This window comes from Nycticebus coucang, chromosome 12, assembly GCF_027406575.1.
Source record: "Nycticebus coucang isolate mNycCou1 chromosome 12, mNycCou1.pri, whole genome shotgun sequence".
In the NCBI taxonomy this organism is placed as follows: Eukaryota; Metazoa; Chordata; class Mammalia; order Primates; family Lorisidae; genus Nycticebus; species Nycticebus coucang.
The window spans coordinates 105,633,220-105,655,654 of NC_069791.1; the positions used below are offsets into that span (position 1 = coordinate 105,633,220).

A 22,435-nucleotide genomic window follows, 5' to 3' on the forward strand; every position below is an offset into this window, starting at 1 on the left:
TTTCCACTGTACCTTTAGAACGCTACAGGGCTGTCAATCGGCCACGCCTTTCTATCAACTCGTTTTCACGCAGCATTTTACACAGTTGTATAAACGCTCTTTATCACACCTGCGGTCTCCTTTACTCCCACGAAGGAGGCACAATACTGTCCCTATCTGCTATTGAGGGAATCAGGATCAGGGAGGTCATGCAGAAGGACCCAAGGTCTGACAGCCAGTCCAGGGCTGTTTGTCTTTGGGGGTGGTGGTGGGGGGGGGAGACCGGCGGTGGTCATCGAATGGCAGCTGGGAGGGCTGAGACAGAGGCCCTGAATGCCGCCGGCTTTGGGGGAGGGTACGATGCTATTTCCCTCTCTTTCGAACGGAACCTTTCTGACTCTGTCTCTAGGGTTCCAGAGACCGGATCTGAGGCGCAGGGCGGGGGTGGGACGGCTACACTTGCCTGCAGCACCGAGGGTCTAAAAAAGGGGCGGGGGGGTTCATTAAGATCGAGGTTAAAGCAACCTCTAGAGGTTGCCCCCACCCGCTTTAGGGACGGGATCCCACCCCTCCCCCATCAAACTTGGCCGGGGTCCTCGACCGACGATTCCAAAGCCCCGGCCTCTCTCTCGGCCCTGCCCCCCCTTCTCCCCGCCCCCGGACAAGCGCGCGGGGCCCGGGTCTCCACCGCCCCTCGAGGGCGGACTCTGCCCCCGCCCCGCCTCCCGCCTCCCTCCCGGGGGCGGTGGCCCGTGGCGGCTGCGCTTATTGGCTGCGGTGGGAGTGAGGGCGGGGGCTGGCGGCGCTGATTGGCCAGGGAGGCTCGGCGGAGCCAGGGAGTCCGGCGAGTCGCTGGGGGAGCGGAGCAGACACCGCGCGCAGCCAGAGCTCGGCGCTGGGATCCAGTAGATCCGAGCCTGACGGATCGGAGCCACAGATCCGAGACGTAGATCGGAGCCAGGGCGTGGAGGGTAAGAGCGAGGCGCCGGGTCGCGTAGGGGCAGGCCTTTCTGATCAGAGCGGATCTGGGATCCTTCTGCCCTGCCCCCAGGGAGCAAAAGCCGAGCATCATCTCCCAGAAGGGAAGCCCTCATCCTCCCAAGACGCGGGTTCCCTCCCGGGAAAGAAAGGGTCTCCCACCCCCTTGGGAGCAAAATAGCTGTTTTCCTTTCAGAAATGGGCCTTCCTCCTGGCCCCTGCTCTAGAGCTAGGATTCTGCTCCTTGATTTACCCTTTGAAATAGATTGTGCCCCCCTCAAAGTGGTCCTTAAGAACCTTCTCATCCTTTTGGAGACTGATGCCCCTTCCCCATCCCTGGAAAACTAAGTTTGAATCTTTTTCTTTTCCCCTGTCTCCCTTCAGAATGATGGGGGTCTTCTCAGCTCATAAATAGCTGCCCTCCATGAGAAGGTAGCCCCCCAATAAGCCAAGGAAATCCAGGGTAGAGACTCTGCAAGTCCCTCTCTAGCCCCATGTAGATGTCAGAAACCGGGCTCTGGAAATAGATGGTTCCCCCTCCCTCTGCCAGAGACCCACTCCTCCCTACCTATAAAACAAGATTGCCTCTGACACAACCTCCTAAAGGTTGGGGGATCTGATCTCTTCATACTCAGGAACAGGGCAAGGGTCTGGCCACCTATCCAAGTCATCCACCTCCCTACACCCCTCTTTAATCCTTTCTCTGAAATTCCACCCTACTAACACCCCATGCCCACTACTCCCAATTCTTCCAATCCCACCCTTTACCACTTCTGCCCAACTCTACTCCCACACCTGGCCACCCCACCTGTCTAATTCAATATCACCTTTCCTCACTCACCCCGGCCAGAAATAAGACCAGAGATTTAGAAAGATTTAGTAAGACTGAAGCACTTAGTACTGTGATTCCCAGGCCTGGAGACCCTTCTAGGTTCCTCCAAAGTCTGGCAGCAGATTTGACTTCTGGGGCAGCAGGACCAGTGGGGATCCTCCTCCCTCAACACGTACACCAAGTGCTCAGTGCCTCCTCCCCTGAGGCCGTCTGAGGGACTCTTCCAGGAGGGCCCCCATTTGCTCCCTGGGTCACTGCCCCACCCCCAAGCTCCTGTGGGCATTGCCTTGTGGAACCCCCTTGGTGCTCAGCCGAGAGATAGGTTCTGCTGGGTCCATGCCTTAAGCTGGGGACAGTGTTGGCTTTGCTGCTTTGATGAAGCTAAATGTACTAAAGGACAGGATGTGTGATCTGAGGAGGGCTGGGGGCATCTCTTCTCTAGTGGGCCAGGTTTGGGGTGAGGGGGTGAGGGAGAGGGAGGCAGTGAATTTTGCCTTGTTTTAGAAGCTGGGTGCTGCAGCATGGAGGATGGAGAAATATGTTTCCTGGATGTCCAAAGAGGTCAGCCCCTAGGGCAGGGAAATGGCCCGGTCTAAAGTCCTCACACCTAAAAGGGCTTCTAGATTAAAGACCCCGTTTCTTCTTTTAACAGTTAACACACAGGGGCACAAACAGGGGAAGAGACTTGCTCAAGGTCACCCAGCCTGTGGGAGACAAAAGCTGGCCACAGCTCCTCCAGGGCCAGCCCAGGGTTCCAGGATCCCAGGCATTTGAGCTCCAGCCCTCAAATTTACAATAGGAACTGTTGGGCCCCAAGTCCGTACTTGTCAGAGGAAGCACCGAGACTCTGCGAAGGTCATGTATCTACGAAGGGGCAGAGCTGGAACTCAGTGCTGTCCCCACCAGGCTGCTTCATGGAATCCATTCCTGGGTGTCTACACTATGCCGCTTACCCTGTGCGATCTTGGTGTTGAGCTCATTGCCAAACGTAGGCTTGCCAAAATTCAGATTGACCCATGGGAGCTAATAAGATCAGTTGCAATAAGCTGGATGGAGAGTGCTGCAGGGACCTCGGTGGCGTAGCTGGGTTTGCTCCCAGAGCTTTGGAGGGGCAGTGAGGCAGTCACAACCCTTCCTTCCAGGGTCCCTTCTCTCTGGATCTCTGCCCATTCCCTCAGGCTCTCAGATCCCTGCAGCATTCTCTTTTCCTGCCCTGCATCTTTTCCCGGGAGATTGTGTGAGGAAAGGTACTGAACTCTGGCAGGTTATCCAGGGTCACCCAGCTGAGCACCAGAGACCAGGTCCCTATGAATGGGATAATCTGAGAAAGGAGCTCTCCCCTCTCTAGCCCCTGGCCAGTTCCCAGCTAAAGGATTGGCAGGTGCGCTCCAGCTTAAAGCCCAGAGCCCAGTCCAGGTGTCAAAGTGTAAATTTCAGAGCAATAACATAGTAAGGGGGAGGGGGGCGGTGCCTGTGGCTCAGCGAGTAAGGTGCCGGCCCCATATACCAAGGGTGGCGGGATCAAACCCAGCCCTGGCCAAACTGCAGCATAGTAAGGGTGTTGAGAGGTCGGTCCTTGAGGCTCCTTATCTGGGTCTAGAACTGCAAATCTGCCACTTAGTGTGTGATCATGGGGAAATTCTTAACCTCTCTACAACTTGTTTTCAGGGTAAAATTAGTTGATCCTGAGGAAGTGGGTTGCACACGGCAAATGAGTGGAAGCAATGATTGGTGTTACAGAGGCAAAGTCATAAAAGCTCCAGAACTGAGGGGAGGAGGGCTTAGGCTTTTGGGCAAAACTTGCAACCTGTGCTGTGGACAGTCTGCCAGGGCTAAGGAAACAGGGCTTGGAAACAGGGTGGTGTCTTCCCGGAGAGACAGGGCCATATACCAAAGGGACCACAGACATTGAAGTCAGATGGAGCCAAGAGTTGACCACTGAGCATGGCTGCCTGGGGAGCCTCAGGGAAGTCATTTGCCTCTCTGAGCCTCAGTTGCTCGTCTCTGAGTGGCATTTGTTGAAGGTGAGCATCAGAGACAGGTCGAAATCAGGGGTTCTCATCCTTGGCACTGTTAACATCGGAGCCTGATCATTCCTTGTTGTGGGGATCTTGTGTATTATAGGATAGTTAACAGCATTCCTGGTCTCTACTCACTGGAGGCCAGGAGCACCCCCACACTGAGTTGTGTCCATCACAAATATCTCTGAACGATGCCAAATGTCCCCGGGGGACAAAATCCTCCTCCTTCCTCCCCATTGAGAACAACTGGTCCAATGAATGGCCTTAAACATAGTCGATGGTTGATATAAAATAGCTCCCTTCTGCTTGCACAAGCTTTTTTTTCTAGTTTCTACATGATGGGGCATAGGGGGGGATATGTCCAACTATGGTCTTTCAATATTAATGACGATTGTAATTCCTCACAGTTATACAAGACGTGATCATCTCCAAAGTGTTATGTCTATCACACTTTCCCATTTTACAGATAAGTAAACTGAGGCTCACAGAAAAGTTTAAAAGCTTTGTCTAAGATCACCACCCCACTAGAGGTCACAGAAACGTTAGCACCAGAAATAGTTTTAGGAACAACCTAGTTCTGGAGGCTTCTTCAGATTATTTGGCAGTCTGTTTCAAAATTTAAATTGCACGCCCTTTGGCCCTGCAACCTCGATTAGAAAAAGAATCTCCTTGGGCGGTGCTCACAGATAAGGTGAGAGTGATCGCTGCAGGGCTTGGGGACACCTACTTGGGAAGGGTTACAGCACCATGCGTTCAGGACTCACGGGGAGCAAGCAGACTTTGGAAGAATGAGGAAGATCTACATTCCTGACCTGGAAAGTTCTTCAAGACATATTATTTAGTGAAAAAGATAAACCCACAGAGTCAATACGCACAGTATGATCCCATGTCAAAAAAATAAGATAAATGGCTCGTGCCTGTAATCCTAGCACTTTGGCAAGTGGAGGGGTTGGATTGCCTGAGTGCAAGAGTTTGAGACCAGCCTGAGCAAGAGTGAGACCCTGTCTCTCCTAAAAATATAAAAACTAGTGGAACATTGTGGTGGGTGCCTGTATTCCTAGCTATTCAGGAGGCTGAGGCAGGAGGATCACTCTAGCCCAGGAGTCTGAGGTTGCTGCGAGCTATACTGATGGAAGTCACTCTAGTCTGGGGCAACACAGTGAGATTTTGTTTCCAAAAAAAAAAAAAAAACCTCACATTCCATCTTTTACAGGAAAACCATTTCTCCTCCCAACTCCTGCCACCCCCCCTCCCAGGCTTCCTCTAGTCCACCAGTGTTTGCTGGGTGTCCTCTGCTGCTATAATTCCCTGGCAGTAGACATCTCACCTGCCTCCTCTATTCCCAAGTCCCAGATACAGGCTCAGTTCCTGGCACCCACTAGATACTCAAGGAGAATTTATTGACTGCAGAAATGTGGGGCATTTGTGTGTGTGTGTGGTAAAACATACATAATGCAAAATGGACCATTTAATCATTTTACAACATACAGTCCAGTGATGGTAAGTGCGTTCTGCAGCATGTCCAACAGTCACCACTACCAAGTTCCGGAACATTTTTATCACACTGCCCATTTCCCTTTGGTTCCCTTAGCACTTGGCGATCCATTGACTTTCTGTCCCTAGGGGTTTGACTGTTCTGAATATTTCTTTTTTCTTTGTCTTTTTTTTCTTTTTTTGAGACAGAGTCTCATTTTGTTGCCCTCGGTAGTGTCACAGCTCAAGCAACCTCAAACTCCTGGGCTTAAGCCATTTCTTTCCTCAGCCCCCCAAATAGCTGGGACTGCACGCGCCCTCCACAACACCCAGCTATTTTTTGTTGCAGTTGTCGTTGTTCTTTAGCTGGCCCAGGCTGGGTTTGAACGCACCAGCCTTGGTTCGAACCCGCCAGCCGTAACTGCTGTGCTATGGGTGCTGAGCCGTGCCTATTCCGAATATTTCACATAAATAGAATCACATCGGCCTTCTCCGTGGGGTAGCATGAATCAATATGACATTCCTTGTTATGGCTGGATGATAATCTGTTATATGGATAGACCACAGTTTGTTTCTCCATTCTTCAGCACACTTGAGTTGTTTCCACCTTTTGGTTATTACAGATATGTTTGTTATACTAGTTTTGGTTTGAAGACCTATTGTCAGTTCTTTTGAATATATGCCCAGGAGTGGCGCTGCCAGGGCCAACTGTCTGTTCATACCTTTGCCCGATGTTCTTTATCCCCCTTGGATTGTCTAAACTGACCTTGGGGAAACAGGCTTGGGGCCAGTGCCCGGCTCAATGAATGACTATCATTCATTCTTTACAGGGGTGAGGAAATGCTGTAGCAGCAATCCATGAGTTCATGAGGTGGGAGAATAGCACTCCCAAGCTGCTGGATATGTCTTCCCAGGGTGGAGAAGTGGGAAGGATTCAAGTGGTTACTTACTAGATGCCAGACATAGTTATCTAGTATATGGCCTTCAGCAGGGAAAGCAGAGCCTCCCTCTGGGTGGCTTATCTGTGGTGGGCAGAGGTAGCCACCTGATATTCCTTTGTTGATCTTGCCTTTTTTTTTTTTTTTAAATAGTTTCACTGTCACCCTGGGTAGAGTGCCTTGAACTCTACCTCAAACTCAAACTCTTGTGCTTGGCAATCCTCCTACCTCAGCCTCCCAAGTAGCTGGGACCACAGTACCCGCCACAATGCCAGGCTACCGACATTCCTTTGTTAATGAATGTGTTCATTTATAGCACGATTGCCATGGTACTGTGCCATGCACAGTATTAGGAGCGTGGCGGGGGGGGGGGGAGAAAGACCAGCACCAGAGCCTCTTCTAGGCTAGCCCTGGGGACCACACAGTGAGGAAAGTGGAGGGAAAGGGTGGGAGTGAATAGACATTCAAGGTCAAAGCAGAAAGAGGTTACCCATCTCTCTCTGTTCCTGGAGATTCTGGGGAAGGAACGGCAGAAAAAGAAGGATATTCGGGGCAGAGAGAACATCGTGAACAGGCCCAGAGAGTTCATAGAAAACTGTTGAAATCTTTATCGGGGAAAGGAGTGGGTAAAATCCAGACTCACAGAATACAAAAACAAGCACTTGTTAAAGATTTTATTAAGCCCGGGCAGTGCCTGTGGCTCAACGGAGTAAGGCGCCAGCCCCATATGCCAAAGGTGGTGGGTTCAAACCCAGCCCCGGCCAAAAAAAAAAAAAAAAAAAGATTTTATTAAGCCCATTCAATGAGGGAACCAGGCGGGTGTTAGAACCAGTTCAAAGAAAAAGTCAAAGGACAAATATGTATGGAGTAAAGGAACGTTAGCGTGAATTACAATCAGAGGCAAAAACGGTTGGACAAAACAGAATGTGCTTGTTTCCTACAACTTACAAAAGAGTTCAAAAAATAGTTTGAATACAGTGATTCAGATCACAGGGAGTTCTAAAGGTTGCCATACATCCACAGGGAAAATGGGAAATTGTAGCTAAATGTACCTCTATTTACAAAATATTTCTCTACATGTTGATATAAAACATTAAGTATGAGTTAATTTTTCCTGCATATGGCAACCTTCAGGGACATCCTGTAGAATCAGATAACTCCAGAGTTTGTGTTTTATGTAGACAATGTATGATTTTCCATTTGCACACATTTTTCCTTATAAAATCTATGTTCAGATGATGTAGAGCCCTCTTCAGGGGGCATGAGGCGGGTGAGGGGTGCAGAGGAGAAGCTACAAGAAGCCCCAAATGGTGAGTTTGAAATGGACTCAGAGATTCACAGGGAACCATGGAGGGGTTGGGGTTTTTTTGTTTTGTTTGTTTTTGGAGACAGAGTCTCAAGCGTCGCCCTGGGTAGAGTACTGTGGCCACAGCTCACAGCAACCTCAAACTCTTGGGCTTAAGCGATTCTCTTGCCTCAGCCTCCCAAGTAGCTGGGACTACAGGCGCCCGCCACAACGTCCGGCTAATTTTTTTGTTGCAGTTGTTTAGTTGGCCCAGGCCAGGTTCAAACCCACCGCCCTCGGTGTATGTGGCTGTCGCTGTAACCTCTGTGCTATGAGCACCAAGCCCCATGAAGAGGTTTCAAGCAAAGCAGTTATGTGATTTTCTTAGCACTTGAAAAAGAATCTTCTAGAAGCTCAGTGGAGAGTGGACATGTGCTTTCTCCCACCTCCTTTGAGCCCAGGAACTGTGAGGGTTACTAGCCAATCCTGGGTTGCAGATTGCTGGCCTTTCAACAAAAGCTTTTAGGACCCTGAAGCTCCTTCAAGGCAAGGTTGGCCAAACACCAGACAAAAAGAGCAAGGCCTCACCTAGGCAGGGCTGTTCTTGTGAGGAAACAAAGCCCGCCACCCCCTGCCCTCTTCTTGCCCAGAGCTGTAAATAGCTCTCTGCTGGCTTTGCAGGCTGATCTTCACTTCTGGGGACAGGCTGGAAATGAGCACACCAAGGAGCATTTGTGCAAATGACTGTCTGCATGCAGATTCACATGCCTGGCACCCTGCCCCAGCCCTCAGTGCACAGTCCTGCCAGAGGCTGAAAGCAGGGCTCAAAGAAGACCTACCCACAGAAGAGCGTGGACATTCTGAGCTGCAGACAGGTTCCGAGAGGGATGCAGAGCCGGCTGCAGGGCACAGCTAAGTAGAGGGACAAGAGAAACACTCAGAGGACGCTGAACTGAATTTTGGTTCATGCTCTGCCCATCGTAATGACAATGACCCACAAATAGTGGCAGCTCACGTTTGCTGGCTGTTGGGAGGACTTTACATGTATTTTCTTTCTTTATGTGTATTTGTTCACCACAACCCAGTGGGGAAGGCTGGTCAGGTTTCAGGGGCAGGAAATGGCAGCTCAGAAAGGAAGACCGACTTGCCCGGGGTCTCATAGTAAGTAAAAGGAGCATTTCCAGTGAGAAAGCGGGGCTTAAAGACTCCAGAGCCCTGGTGCTGAGGGTTAAGCCTCAGCGTCACTCTGTTCTTCTGTCAATGGGAGCAATAATGTCTTTTCGTTTGATGACCACGGCAGTATTTGACAAGGACCAAGTACAGTCAATGGGAAAGTAGGGTTAAAAAGTAAAAAAAGTGCCGGATAAAACCAGTGGTATACGTAGAGAATCTGAAAGGGCTTCTCTTTGCCCCCAGAGAGACAGTGTACGTTATTCACACTCTTCGGACCTTTCAGGGACACGGGTGTTTGCTTCTTGCCCGGAGTTTGGGAGTGCAGCATGGCTGTGGAAGGGCGAATGGGGTGGGATCCCACAGTTAGCTGGCCCACCCATTCCCCACTCATAGGTGAGCCGGGTTGGGTCCTACGAGGACACGATGATGAGTGCCCCAGGAGAGTGTGGGAAAAGGTGGGGACAGGCAGAGGGAAGCAAAGTGTTTACAGAGAGCTCTTGGCCATCTGCCTAGCCGTGGGGCAGGGCTCGAGCCTTGGGACTCACTATTCCAGCTTCTTCAGAAGCAGCCTGCTGTGTGTTTGGGCTGAGCGGTCCCTTCTGGCAGCAGCTGTCTACCACCAACTCGGAGCTGGGCATTCTCGGAAGGCTGCTGTGGGCGTGGAGTAGGGTTTGTTTCTTAGACCTGCAGGGTCAAGGAAAAGTCCTGGACCTGAAAAGAGCTGTGATGCTGGGTGCCCTGAGTGCCCTGAGTGCCCTGGTGCCAGTGACTTCTCTCTGAACCTCAGTTTCCTCATCTGTGAGATGGCAAAAAAACTCCTTTTTGTTGTTGTTGTTGCAGTTGTCATTGTTGTTTAGCTGGCCCGGGCTGTGTTCAAACCCGCCAGCCTTGGTGTATGTGGTACGGGCCACACACACCCCACTGTGCTACGGGCACCAAGCCAGCGAAACTACCTTTTGAAACATTATATTGGTGACTATTAGCCTGGATAGTAAGAGTTGAATGCTTTCTACCTACCTGATGCTGGGCTTTATTACTTGGACTATCTTATTTAAAGGTGGCGTGGTCCTGCCTGCATGTCTGGTCTGCGAGAATTGGTCAATTTAAGGAGATGGTCGATGTAGGGAAGTGGTCAGCTGGGCAGGGTCTGCTGTACTTGCTGTCCAGCCTGCTGAGTGTGTTGCCTCCTGGAGTGTCCCCAGGATGGGCCTGGTACCAGCCCCAGTGAACCTGAACTGTTCTTCCTTACCATCATCTTCATCATCATCTCCACTCCTCACCCATGGAGACATTATTCTCATTCCACGGACGTGAAAATAGGAGCTCAGGGAGCCTAAGACCACACCACTTCCAAAAGTAAATGTAAAAGTTTCCAGCTCTACAAATTTTATTTTGTACACTTGAGGGATACTTTTTTCCTTTTCAAAATAGTAAGCTGGACTGATCAGGAATTTTACTTGCAAATTAAAAATTCTTTTGTTGTTTTTTTGGTCAGGATTCTAAAATATTCCCAATCTGCATACCTGAGCTGATGCCATAATTACCTAGCCTTAAGACCCTTCACCCTGTTCTTGGCATTGCCTTTTAAGTTTAGCAGCCAGCAAGAGATTCGAGTTCTTTCTGTACCAAGAAGAGTACCTGAGGTTTTCATACACATCTGGCCGGGTGTGGTGGCTCACACCTGTAATCCTAGCACTCTGGGAGGCCAAGGCAGGTAGATTGCCTGAGCTCAGGAGTTGGAGACCAGCCTGAGCAAGAGTGAGACCCCGTCTCTAAAAATAGCCCGGGGTGGGGGGTGTTGGCAAGCAACTGTAGTCTCAGCTACTCAGGAGGCTGAGGCAAGAGGATTGCCTGAGCCCAAGAGTTTGAGATTGCTGTGAGCTATGATGCCAGAGCACTCTAGCTAGGGCCACAAAGTGAGACTCTACCAAAAAAAAAAAAAAAAAATGCCTACAGGGGAGGAGGGTTCTACATACCAATACTGAAGATTCACACCTTTGTTACTAGGGGCATTTAGAGGAAAATGCACCCTCCCAACAGGGGCCTGAAGGGCTCAGCGCTTGCCACATCATATTCTTTCCCTTCCCACAGGATGGAGCATATTCAGCCGTTCACAACTTTGCTGCTGAGCATGATAAAGGCCCCTGCAGTTGTCCAGGCCGGCTATCTGCAGGTTAACTCTGAAGGCACGAGCAAACACGCACACCCCTCGCCCTTTGGGTTTTGCTACCTTGATCAATTGAATGAGCACTTTCCCCAGTATGTTTAAGGAGAGATTTGCTTGGCTCAGACCTTTGAAGGATCCAAAGGTACTGTATAGGAGATAGTTAGATTGTAACTGAATTTCACCAAAGCAGGTAATCTTTAACCTGGTAAAGCTTGTAAAACGGGGCTTGCTCCTCTTCCAGGGTTGCTGGGAAAGTTTCTTTAAAGGCTCGGCTGGGAGCTAGGCCCCTTCTGTGTCCTCTCCCCCAGTGAACAAGGCTGGCTGCAGGAATCCCTGCATGTGGCGCTTTGCACACCCAGGCACACCCAGTGCTCAAAGCTGGTAGGATGAAGGCTACTCAGGGCTCTACTTTAATAGGGAACCAGAAGGCACAAGATACACCCCCAACTGTGTGAGCATTTGGCATGTATTATCTTGTAACCCTCAAAACAACACTCAATGTAGGTTGTCATTAACCTCTTATAAATGAGGAAACTGAGGCACAGAGAGGCTAAGTCACTTGCTCAAGGTTATATGCAGCAGAAATTTCACATCAGAGAAATTTAATTAGAATTGTTCAAGGGCATCTGGTCCAGAGAGGCAGCCCCCTCTGGTTTGAAGGGTTCTTTGAAGAAGTTATTGCCTGACCCTCCTCCAATGGGCTTACCACTTTCTGTTATAACTCTCCGTTCCTTCTTGTGCTTGGGCACTAGACCATGACTCTCTTCAGGATACTGTCTGTCCTTCCTGCGTCCCTACACTGTCCCAGGATCTGGTATCAGGGAAACATGTGGTCAGTGTTTATTGAATGAATATATGAATATGTTACTTGGGTTAAATTTTGCAGAGATATATTTGAGAAGGTTTGGTATATATTTAGGTCTTGAATTTGTTTGGAGGTTTTTGTTCTATTTCATTCCTGTAAGTAAACTCTTTTTTTTTTCTTTGAGACAGAGTCTCACTTTGTTGCCCTCAGTAGAGTGATATGACGTCATAGCTCACAGCAGCCTCAAACTCTTGGGCTTAAGTGATCCTCTTACCTCAGCCTCATGAGTAGCTGGGACTACAGGTACCTGTCACAATGCCGGCCATTTTTAGAGACAGGGTCTCATTCAGGCTCAGGATGGTCTCAAACTTCTGAACTCAGGCAATCTACCTGCCTTGGCCTCCCAGAGTACTAGGATTACAGGTGTGAGCCACTGCGCCTAGCCTTAAGTAAACTCTTTATTCTGGGGTTATTGTAGATTCACAGGCAATTGTAAGAAATAATGCCAAGAGCTCCCGTGTGCACCTCATCCAGTCTCCCTTCCCTAATGGCACCCTCTGGCTAACCTGTGGATGGTACAGAATCGCAACCAGGAAATTGACATTGACGCAATCCACTCATCTTATTCAGATTTCCCAGTTTTACATACATTCATCTTGCACTTTTTTTTTTGAGACAGAGTCTTACTCTGTCACCTGGGTGGAGTGCTGTGGTGTCATCATATCTAATAGCAATATCAAACTCTTGGGTTCAAGCAATCCTCTTGCCTCAGCCTCTCAAGTGGCTGGGACAACAGGTGCCTACCACAATGCCTGGCTAGTTTTTCTATTTTTAGTAGAGATGGGGTCTCGCTCTTGCTCAAGCTGGTCTCCAACTCCTAAGCGTGGCCAATCCACCCAGTGTGCTAGGATTACAGGCATGAGCCACTGCACCTGGCCTCTTGTCTTGGGAAGTGCATTTGAAGGCTCTTGGATCCAAGTGCCTTGGCAGATGCCTTCTCCATGCACACGAGTACTGTGCAAGTCATGTGACTCTGAGCCTTACTTTCCTCCAATGAAGAGTTGGTGCCCATAATGGAACTCATAGAAAGTGATGTGAATGTTGGTTGTCAAGGCATACAGTGGGCTCTCAGGAAATGTGGTCCTGTTCCCAGCCAAGAGCCTCCTATGAGGCATCAGGCTTGTTGTCTTCTCTGAGCTTTGTGTTTCAACTCTGGTAAATGGGAAAGTTGGGCAACATCCTGTTCCAGCTCTGAAAGTTTCTGATTTGAGGATCCCAGTTGCCACCGGCACTTTGCTAAAAGTGGGGCTTGTGCTCCCAGTGCAGTGATGGAGCTGGCGCTGTGGGTGGGCGTGCAAGGCTGACATGGCCCTGGAGCAGCCTCACATCTCACTCCTGGGCTCTGTCCAGGCAGAGGAGGAGGCATAGGGAAAGGGAAGTGTGCCGCCACCTCCTGACACCTGTGTTCCAGTTTGGGGACCAGAGACTGTGTTCCCACGTCCGCCCACACATTGTTGCACCCCATTCATGCCATGTTTCTTGTTTTTTTTTTTAGAGACAAAGTCTCACTTTGTTGCCCTTGGTAGAGTGCTGTGGCATCACAGCTCACAGCAACCTCCAACTCCTGGGCTTAGGCGATCCTCTTGCCTCAGTCTCCTGAGTAGCTGGGACTACATGTGCCCACCACAACACCCGGCTATTTTTTTATTTTTTTCAGTTGCATTTCAGCTGGGGCCGGGTTTGAACCCGCCACCCTTGGTATATGGGGTCAGTGCCCTACCTACTGAGCCACAGGCACCGCCCTCCTGATTTGTTTCATTTGAGCACCAGGCCCAGAAGGCAGCATTCTGCTGGCCCCACTGACCCAAGGAGCCCAAGAGTTGGTGCACCACAGGTCCCTGGGGACAGTGGCATTTGTTTTTGTTTTTGTTTTTGAGACAGTGTCACTCTCTCATCCCAGGGTAGAGTGCTAGAGCATCATAGCTCACAGCAACCTCAAACTCTTGGGCTCAAGAGATTCTCTTGCCTCAGCCTCCCAAGTAGCTGGGACTACAGGCATGCACCACTCCACCCAACTAATTTTTTTTGTTTGTTTGTTTGTTTTTGATACAGATGGGGGTCTCACTCTCTTTCAGGCTGGTCTTGAACTCCTAAGCTCAAAGCAATCCACCCACCTCAGCCTCCCAGAATGCTACGATTATAGGCGTGAGCCACCACACCCTGTCAACAGTGACATTTGTCCTTATCTGTCCAGTGTCTGTGTCTCTATGGGCTCAGCTCTTTGCTCTGAGTCTGTGAAGTGGAGAGAGAGAGTCACAGCTTTGGTTGGGGATGTCAAAACTACATGGTTTGGGGGGCATGTTGCTACGTCATCTCCCCAGTTGACTTGGCATTGTCGGGGAGAGGGTGACTCCTGGAAAGACTGGAATAAGCAGCAATCATTCATACTGATCGTGATAAGAGGCTGGTGGTGCCTTGCTATAGTGGTAATTTTCTGAAAAAGCCAAATGATTGTAAAGATTGTATTTCTCCACCTGTCCAGAACTACCCCTACACTCTGTGCTCATGACTGCAGAAAAACTAGGCAGCCAGGCAAGCCTGGTTCAAATCCCAACCGCCACTTGCTTGCTTGCTGCAAGAAAAGGATCACTTCTGCTTAATCTTCTCTGAGCCTCAGTTTCCCCACCTGCAAAATGGCACCACCATTACATCACAAGATGTTTAAGTCTGCCGGTGGTGTCTGGAAATCAGTCAGTATAGGATGAGAAATAGGTAGAAGATGAACCACCCGAGAGCCCTTTAGCTTTCCTTGCCTCAGTGTTCTCATCTGTTGAGTGGGGAGAACTCATCCCTATAACGGAGTGATGCTATGTCTCAAAACAAGTGGTCAGTAGAAAGACCCACAGCAGTTATCGGTGGTGACTAAACAGAGTGGTTGCTCCTGCAACACCAGCTCAATGACCTGCCGTTCCTCAGGACAGGGAGGTGGCCCAAGCTAGTGGACCATCAACAGTGCACAGAATCTTAGGACCTGCAACCACGGGGTCTTTCACCTGATGCCTGTCCTGCCTCCTACACTTGAAGGTATCCAGCCTCTAGAGCCAAACTTGCTCTAAAGCAAGGAATTTTCTTAGTTATTGAACCCATATCTGGCTTGGTACAAGGCAGAGCTGGAACTTGAACTCAGGTCTGAGTGCCCAGCTCATTCCTGTAACCCCTAGTCCCTGTCATCTCTGTAATCCAGGACCTCGTTGCCATGTTCCATTCAGAACCTGGGTGGAGCTCCATACAGCCATGTCAGGAGGTCTAGAGGTTATAGTTAGAAGGCTGGGTTTTATACTCTTTGCAATCAGGGGCCTTTGATGAGTTATTAACTGGGAGTAACATGGTATGTTCCACTTTAAAGTAATTCTTCTGCACGCCTGTAATCTTAGCACTCTGAGAGGCGAAGGCCGGTGGATTGCTTGAGCTCAGGAGCTAAAGACGAGACTGAACAAGAGTGAGACTCCATCTTTACTAAAAATAGAAAAACTACCCTGTTTCCCTGAAAATAAGACAGTGTCTTATTTTAAGGTGTGCTCCCAAAGATGCGCTAGGTCTTATTTTCAGGGGACGTCTTATCTTTCCTGTAAGTAGGTCTTATTTTCGGAGGATGTCTTATTTTCAGGGAAACAGGGTAGTTGGGCATTGTGGCAGGTGCCTTATAGTTCCAGCTACCTGGGAGGCTGAGGCAAGAGGATCACGCAGCCCAAGAGTTTGAGGTTGCTGTGAGTTATGATGTCCCGGCACTCTACCCAGGGCGACGGAGTAAGAGTCAGTCTCAAAAATAAATACGTATGTAAATAAATAAATAAAATAATTTCTCTAGCTGCCCAGTGCAAAGTGGATTGAACAAGGCCGTGGTGGAAGCAAGGAGACCGCTTAAGAGGCTCCAAGTACAGATGACTTCGATTCATGTGGAGACGAAAGGGAGGATGACTCGAAAATGTCAAGTGTAGGCAGTGCCTAGGTGAAGGACACAGGAGTTGAGCCTCCCTTTCCTCCCGGGAATTCTAAGTTGCAGGTGGTGATCATTTTTCTTTTGGAGCTGGTGATAACGTTATTGTTGCAGGTATTCCTTGAGATAGATTTCTAGGGCTACAGTAACCACTTACCACAACCTGGATGAATGCACACAGCAGAAACTCCTCTCGCAGTTCTGGAGGCCTCCCCCCACGTCTGCTGCAGAGGGGGAATGAGAACTCAGCGTTCTGGTGTGGGCAGGACCACATTTTGTTCACTCACTCATTTGTTGATGGGCTCTTGGCTTGTTTCCAACGTCTTGCTTTTATGAGTAGTGCTGTAAAGATCAATAGCAGAAAGTACCTATTCATGTCCCTGATTCCAATTCTTTTGTACCCAGGAGTGGAATTCCTGGGTCACACGGGAATTCTATGTTTAACTTTGAGGAATTGCCAGACTGTTTTCCACTGCGCACTATATAATTTTGATCAAAGAAGTCACAGGGCCTTCCTAGATCCAACAGGGCAGATGCCACCTACAATGGAGGTGACAGCCTCACAGAGGGAGGAGGTGTGGCGATGATACTGGTGCTGCCACCTTTGGAATGTGCAACCCGCCACTGAGAGCTGATGACTCAGCTGATTCGTTCTCTCAGTGACCCTCTCTTCCCTTCCTTCCCTCTTTCCCTCCTTCCTTTTCTCTTCTCACTCTATCACCTAGAGTAGAGCACTGTGGCATCATAGCTCACAGCAATCTCAAACTCTTGAGCTCAAACAGTCCTCCTGCCTCAGCCTCCTGAGTAGCCGAGACTATAGGCGCCCACCGTAACACCTGGCTAATTTTCTATTTTTAGTAGTGATGAGGTCTCGATTTTACTGAGCTGGTCTCCTGAGCTCAGGTAATCCGCCTGTCTTGACCTCTCAGAGTGCTGGGATTACAGACTCAGTCACCTCACCGGGCCTAGCCTGGCTTTTGCAAAGGACCACCCCAGCTCTGTGCTGATTGCATGCAGACTGCAGAGGAGACCACAGCAGGGAACCTGCAGCTTAGATATGAGGCGAGTGGTGGAGGTGGGAGAAGTGGCTGATTCTGGATCTGCTTTTAAGGTGGAGCCAACAGGATTTATGGTGGGTTAGGGGTGATGCACAAGAGGGCGTCTGGAAGGCACACTGGGTTAGGGAGCCTCGTGCAGGCACCAGAATTTGGGCACAGTTGAAGAACACACGTGTCAGAGTGTCCTTTTTATGAGTACCTTCTATTTACAGGAAATAACTGGCTTTCTAGATACGATAGTGATATAAAAGTTTCCACTTGAATTCGCTGCTGTTGAAAAGCAAGAGAATTTCAAGCAAACTTCTCAGAAATGTTGGTAAATACAGAAAATTCAGGGAGGCTGCAAATGCTGACTGGAGAAACAGTGCGCTCTGTGTGTTGGTGACATGTTTGCAGCCAGAGGAGGCCGGAAGACCCCACCAAACCGAGTCTGTGTCTTCTCTCTCACACATTAACTGTCATGTGAGCTATTTAACTCATGCTAGTTTTCAGCCCGGGGCCTCATGAAGCATATATAACTCACATGTCTCTTGGCTTATCTTGACCTAATAAAACACCACGGCCCCAAGGAAATGGATTTTTTTTTCCTAGTGCAGCAGTCAAAATATTTAGTATCTCTTTATACTCTGTGGCTTCATTGTTTTCTGGACATTGAACTCTTCTTGAAATTGAGTGAAATGGCTCCCCAGTTAGTTGCTAGAAAGATAGGGCAGACCTGTGGTTTGAAGGCTTGGAATGCCTAGATCAGAGGTCAACAACCTTTTCTTTTCTTGCAGAGGGCCAGATGGTAAAAATATTCAGTCTGTGGGCCATGTGGGTTCTCTTGCAAATACTCGATCCTGTAGTGGCAGCACAAAAGCCACCATGACTGAATAAATGGACGTGTGCAGCTTTGTCTTAATCAAACCTTATTTGCAAAACCAGGCCATTGCAGACCCCTAGCCTAGAATTTGATTCCCAGAGCAGCATCACTCCAAGAACATCCTCTTTCCTGACCTTCCAGAAATTCTAGACTTCTTAAACAACGAGCTTCTCTTTTCCTTCACTATCTTGAGATGAGCAGAGAAATTTCACTTCGTGTCAACTACAAAGGCACTGACTGCCTGATTGTGCCGACCTACTTTCAGCTTGAAGTATTTCCACCTGGGGATTGGAATCCAATTTGACCTGGTTCAATGCCAGAAAACTAATGTCCTTGTTATAATCCATTCGGAAGCTCATCTCCTCTTTCCACACCTTCAGAAACCAAACTGAACACCGATCAATTTTTCAAGCGCCTCTAGGGCTCTCTGTTAATGCCATGTCAAGTTATTCAATAGTTGTTTTCCTATAATTAAATGCCTAGACACAGGTGAAGTTACTCTCATGCGCTGTTAAAGTTCCTCTGTGCATATTATTTGAGAAAGACAGAGAGGCTTCTTGTCTCTAAACATTTGATAAAATTAATAACACAAGGTATTAATGACAAACCAGAAACCACGAAAAGGTAGAAACAAGGAGGCTGCCATCTCCTAGCTTCACGTCCAAGAAGTCACAGAAAATGAGGGGCTTTCTAGATGGAATGGTGGCATGATTTCTTTCTAGCCTTCCTTTAGTGGTTTATGGTTTTGTTTTTGTGCCTCTACGAATGCAATATAAACAGATTGCATATAAAATTTTATGGTCCTTTTATCTCTCGTTCCATGGCTTCAAAAGTCATTTTCTAAATAGTTTTCTGTAAATGTCATATAATCAAGTTGTTGTTCCAAATTACTGAGTAGTTCTCACTCTTGGTCGGCTGTACACTGTTTCTTAATCACCCTCCTCTGAACATCTCTGGACGTAGAACGATTCCTTCATTTGGGATTACTGGCATTAGCTAGATTTTTACAGTTGGGATTATTTGAAGTCAAAAGATTGAATATTTCTCTGTCCAGAAGGGCTGGGCTCAGATATTCTCCATCAGTGCCTGTTTGGAGGGAGGGCCAGACCTGAGATCAGACCATCAGGGAGTATCAATCCCAGGGGGGCAACTGTTCATTTGGTTGGTTGGACTTCTGCTTTTTGGTCTCTCTTCAAACAGAGAAGACTGACTCCAACTCAACACATCCTCAAGTTCACAAAGCAATTAAGAGAGAAATCAGATTTCAAACGCCAAATGATGCTACTGCTTGAGTGTAAGTGTTTTAGCTATTTGCCCGTGTTTCTTCGAGGAGCCTCTATAAGGACTTTGCACACAATAGGATTATGATAATTTTGCTTTATAATTGTGTCATTTGGAGAAGTTACTTTCTTCTGAGCCCTCAGCTCCCGTACCCGTGAAATGGGAATAGTGAAATTCCATTTGACAAATAATTCAATGTGCCCATCATGTGCCAGGCACTGTGCAGCCTTTCTCTGTGGAATAGACTGGTTTGTACAAAAGGCATGGATTGAAAAGATACACAAATACAGTATAAGTACAAACTATGATAAGTAGAAAGTATTTCTCAAGGAGCTATAAGGAGGTTAAAAAGGCTTCTCTGTTTGAGACCTGAATGCTTCATAGAATCTGGCCACCGAGGAGGGAGGGAATCAGTCCAGGCTGCAAGAATGGCTGGTGCAAAGGCCCTGGGGTCACAGAGTTCTGTGCCTTCCCAGAATCAGAGGCTGGAATGGGTGCCATGGGTCAGGAAGAGAAGCAGGCAGAGGTAGCTTATACAACATCTCAGAGGCCTCACGAAAGACTGGGAGCCAACGTGGAGCTGGAATGACAAGCTAGAGCTGTTGGTTCAGGAAGTGACTCTATCCCTGCAGTGGTGCTGGTGAGCGATGACTGTGGTGCTCTGAAGGAGGTCATGGAAATGAGGGGGGAAAGGAGATGAATTAGAGACATTTTAGATGCAAATTAAAGTCCCCTTTCCTACTCTCTTCTCTGCTTTCATCCTCCAATCTATCCTCTAGAAGCCAAGGCTAACGCGTGGTTTACTTTTTTGTCAGTTTGCAAGAGGTAAGAGCAAAGCCTATATTTGTAAAGTGGCAGCAGCACCACGGAACCAAAGGCTGGCTGGACTCAACCCCAGGGCATCCTAGCCAGGACTGAGCCATGTCGGCAGCTGCGGGTTATGAACTGTCTGGCCTCGCACTGGCCCAGGATCATCCCAGTACCTGTCATAAAGTCATCACCACCATCCCCATCCGTAAGAGTATCTCCAGTACTCTTGATGTCGTAATTAAGATCAGTGGTCAGATGTGGCCTGCGTAGGAGTAGGGACTGGGAGCTGCTGGCCTTCCCATGGTGTGACCCCAGATTACACCATGGAAGAATGAAGCCAGCCTTGGGTGCTCTGAGGTGGTGGAATCCTGAACTCTGTCCCTCTTAATTCTCATCCTATGGAGACAAAAGAAGCCTTGCTGAGGGGGTGGGAGTGGGTATTCAGTGATTCACTTTCTACTTTATTTCCTATCAATTCTTTTTTCTTTTTCTTTCTTTTTTTTGAGACAGAGTCTCACTTTGCCACCCTTGGTATATTGCCATGGTATCATAGATCACAGCAACCTCAAACTCTTGGGCTCAAGTGATCCTCTTGCCTCAGCCTCCCAAGTAGCTGGGACTCCAGGCACCTGCCACAACGCCTGGCTGTTTTTAGAGACAGGGTCTTGCTCTGACTCAGGCTGCTCTTGAACCTGTGAGCTCAGACAATCCACCTGCCTCAGCCTCCCAGAGTGCTCTTTTCTTCTTTAATGTGGCCACTTGAAAATTTAAATTGCAGGGTGGCTCCTGTGGCTCAAAGGAGTAGGGCACCAGCCCCATATACCAGAGGTGGTGGGTTCAAACCCATCCCCGGCCAAAAACAGCAAACAAAAAAAAAAATTTAATTGCATATGTGATTTGTATTTGTATTTCTTTTCAACCGCTTGGATCTAAGGACATGATTTAAGAAATAAGAATGATTAAGAAATGGCAAAAGCCTGGGCTTGACAGTCAGAAAGACATAGGGCAATGTTTTTCAACCTTTTTTAGCTCATGGCACATGTGAAACTATAGTTAAATTTCTGCGGCACAGGGTGGCGCCTGTGGCTCAGTCGGTAGGGTGCCAGCCCCATATACCGAGGGTGGCAGGTTCAAACCCGGCCCCAGCCAAACTGCAACCAAAAAATAGCCGGGTGTTGTGGCTGGCGCCTGTAGTCCCAGCTACTTGGGAGGCTGAGGCAAGAGAATCGCTTAAGCCCAGGAGTTGGAGGTTGCTGTGAGCTGGGTGAGGCCACAGCACTCTACCGAGGGCCATAAAGTAAGACTCTGTCTCTACAAAAAAAAAAAAAAAAAAAAATTTCTGTGGCACATTTAAATTGTGTTGATCCCAAAAAAGAGTAAAAAAAGAAAATACTTACTGTGCTTTCAATATTCTTTGAAAATTATTTAATTAATGGTCTTTTAAAATGTGCACGGCATACCTAAGATCCTCTCTGGCACACAGGGTGCTACAGCTCACTGGTTGAAAATCCCTATCTTAGAGGTTATCTGTGTGGCATCACCCCCTCCCCATGTGCTATTAGAGGAGTCATCTACCCTCTGTGTGCTTCCACTGACAAGGTTTACCTGAGATCATACATGCAAAATGCTTAGCTCAGTCCTAGGCACAAAATAGGTGCTCAAACAGAGGTTATAGCTTTTGCTATATCTGTTAGGCCTGCCAAGTATTCAGAAGTGGGCTAAGTAAGTTCTGAAGATAAATGAATCACAATAACTCATTTGTTTAGCAAGATAGAATCTTGTGTGTTGTTTTCACCTCCATGTCTACCTTTGGTCTTCAGAATGACCTTGGGAGGTCTGGCAGCCCCTCAGAGACTGGGGGCAGGCTCAGGAGCACTTCCAGGTCTGAGCAGGAACTAGAACTCGGCCTGGTGGAGTCACTGGAAACTTTCCAAGTCCCCTTGGTGTGTTTACTTCATCTTCTTGTTGGGTAGTTTCCACCGTGGTCCCAGAACAAGGGAGACAACCAATGTTTCCTGTAACCCAACAAACTCTTTGCTCCCACCTTGCCTCACGGTGAGAGTTGAAGAGCGGGAATGCTGTGCCTGGGCTTCAGTTCCTGTCCCCCCACCTGGTGGCGAGCTAGTGTTAACACCCATGACAAGGAGGAAACAGCTCACAAAGCCACATTCCCTGGGCACACTAGCACCTACCTATGTCTCAAAACGGTGAGATACACAAGTGTAAAAAGGCATTGCCAGGGACACAGGAGATATTAAAACGCCCATTTGCAACTTGTTTTCACTTAGTATCTTAAACACTTTCCACCTCAGTACATAAATCACTATCTCATTCTTTTTATTGGAGGCATGCTATTCTATATGATGTACGTACCAAAATTTATTTAACCAGCTCTTAATGATGGACATTTAGGTTATTGTCAGTTTACATCAATGAGACAAATTCCATCAAGTAGAATTATGCTAGGATAAATGGTTTGCCCATTTAAAATTTTGTAGATTTTGATAAATTGCTCTTAAAGACATTTGTATAAATTTCCCCTCCCTGCCAGCAGTGTATGAATAACCAGTTCCCCACCACCACCAACAGAGCCAGATATTTCACAATAACAAGTCAGTGCAGAGAAAGCAGAGGAAAGGAGGGATGGCCTTAGGGGAGGCCAGCAGGAGGCTGGGCCAGCTGTCCAGCTAGGAAATAATGAGGATGGGAGAAAGAGAGGAGGGATGGAGCCCAGAACTGATGTCAGAGACAAGTCTTAGGGTGCAGCGGTAAGGAT

The 22,435-nt window shown here is 48.3% G+C and overlaps 1 protein-coding gene across 1 annotated transcript in view; it reads left to right on the plus strand.

Moving 5' to 3' along the window:
* Positions 1 to 811: 811 nt before the first annotated feature.
* ABAT (4-aminobutyrate aminotransferase) overlaps positions 812 to 22,435 on the plus strand; it is an 87,329-nt gene continuing 65,705 nt past the window's right edge. The window contains exon 1 of the mRNA XM_053557339.1: positions 812 to 950. The gene's annotated coding sequence lies outside the window, so the exon portion shown is untranslated. The remainder of the gene's footprint in view (positions 951 to 22,435) is intronic.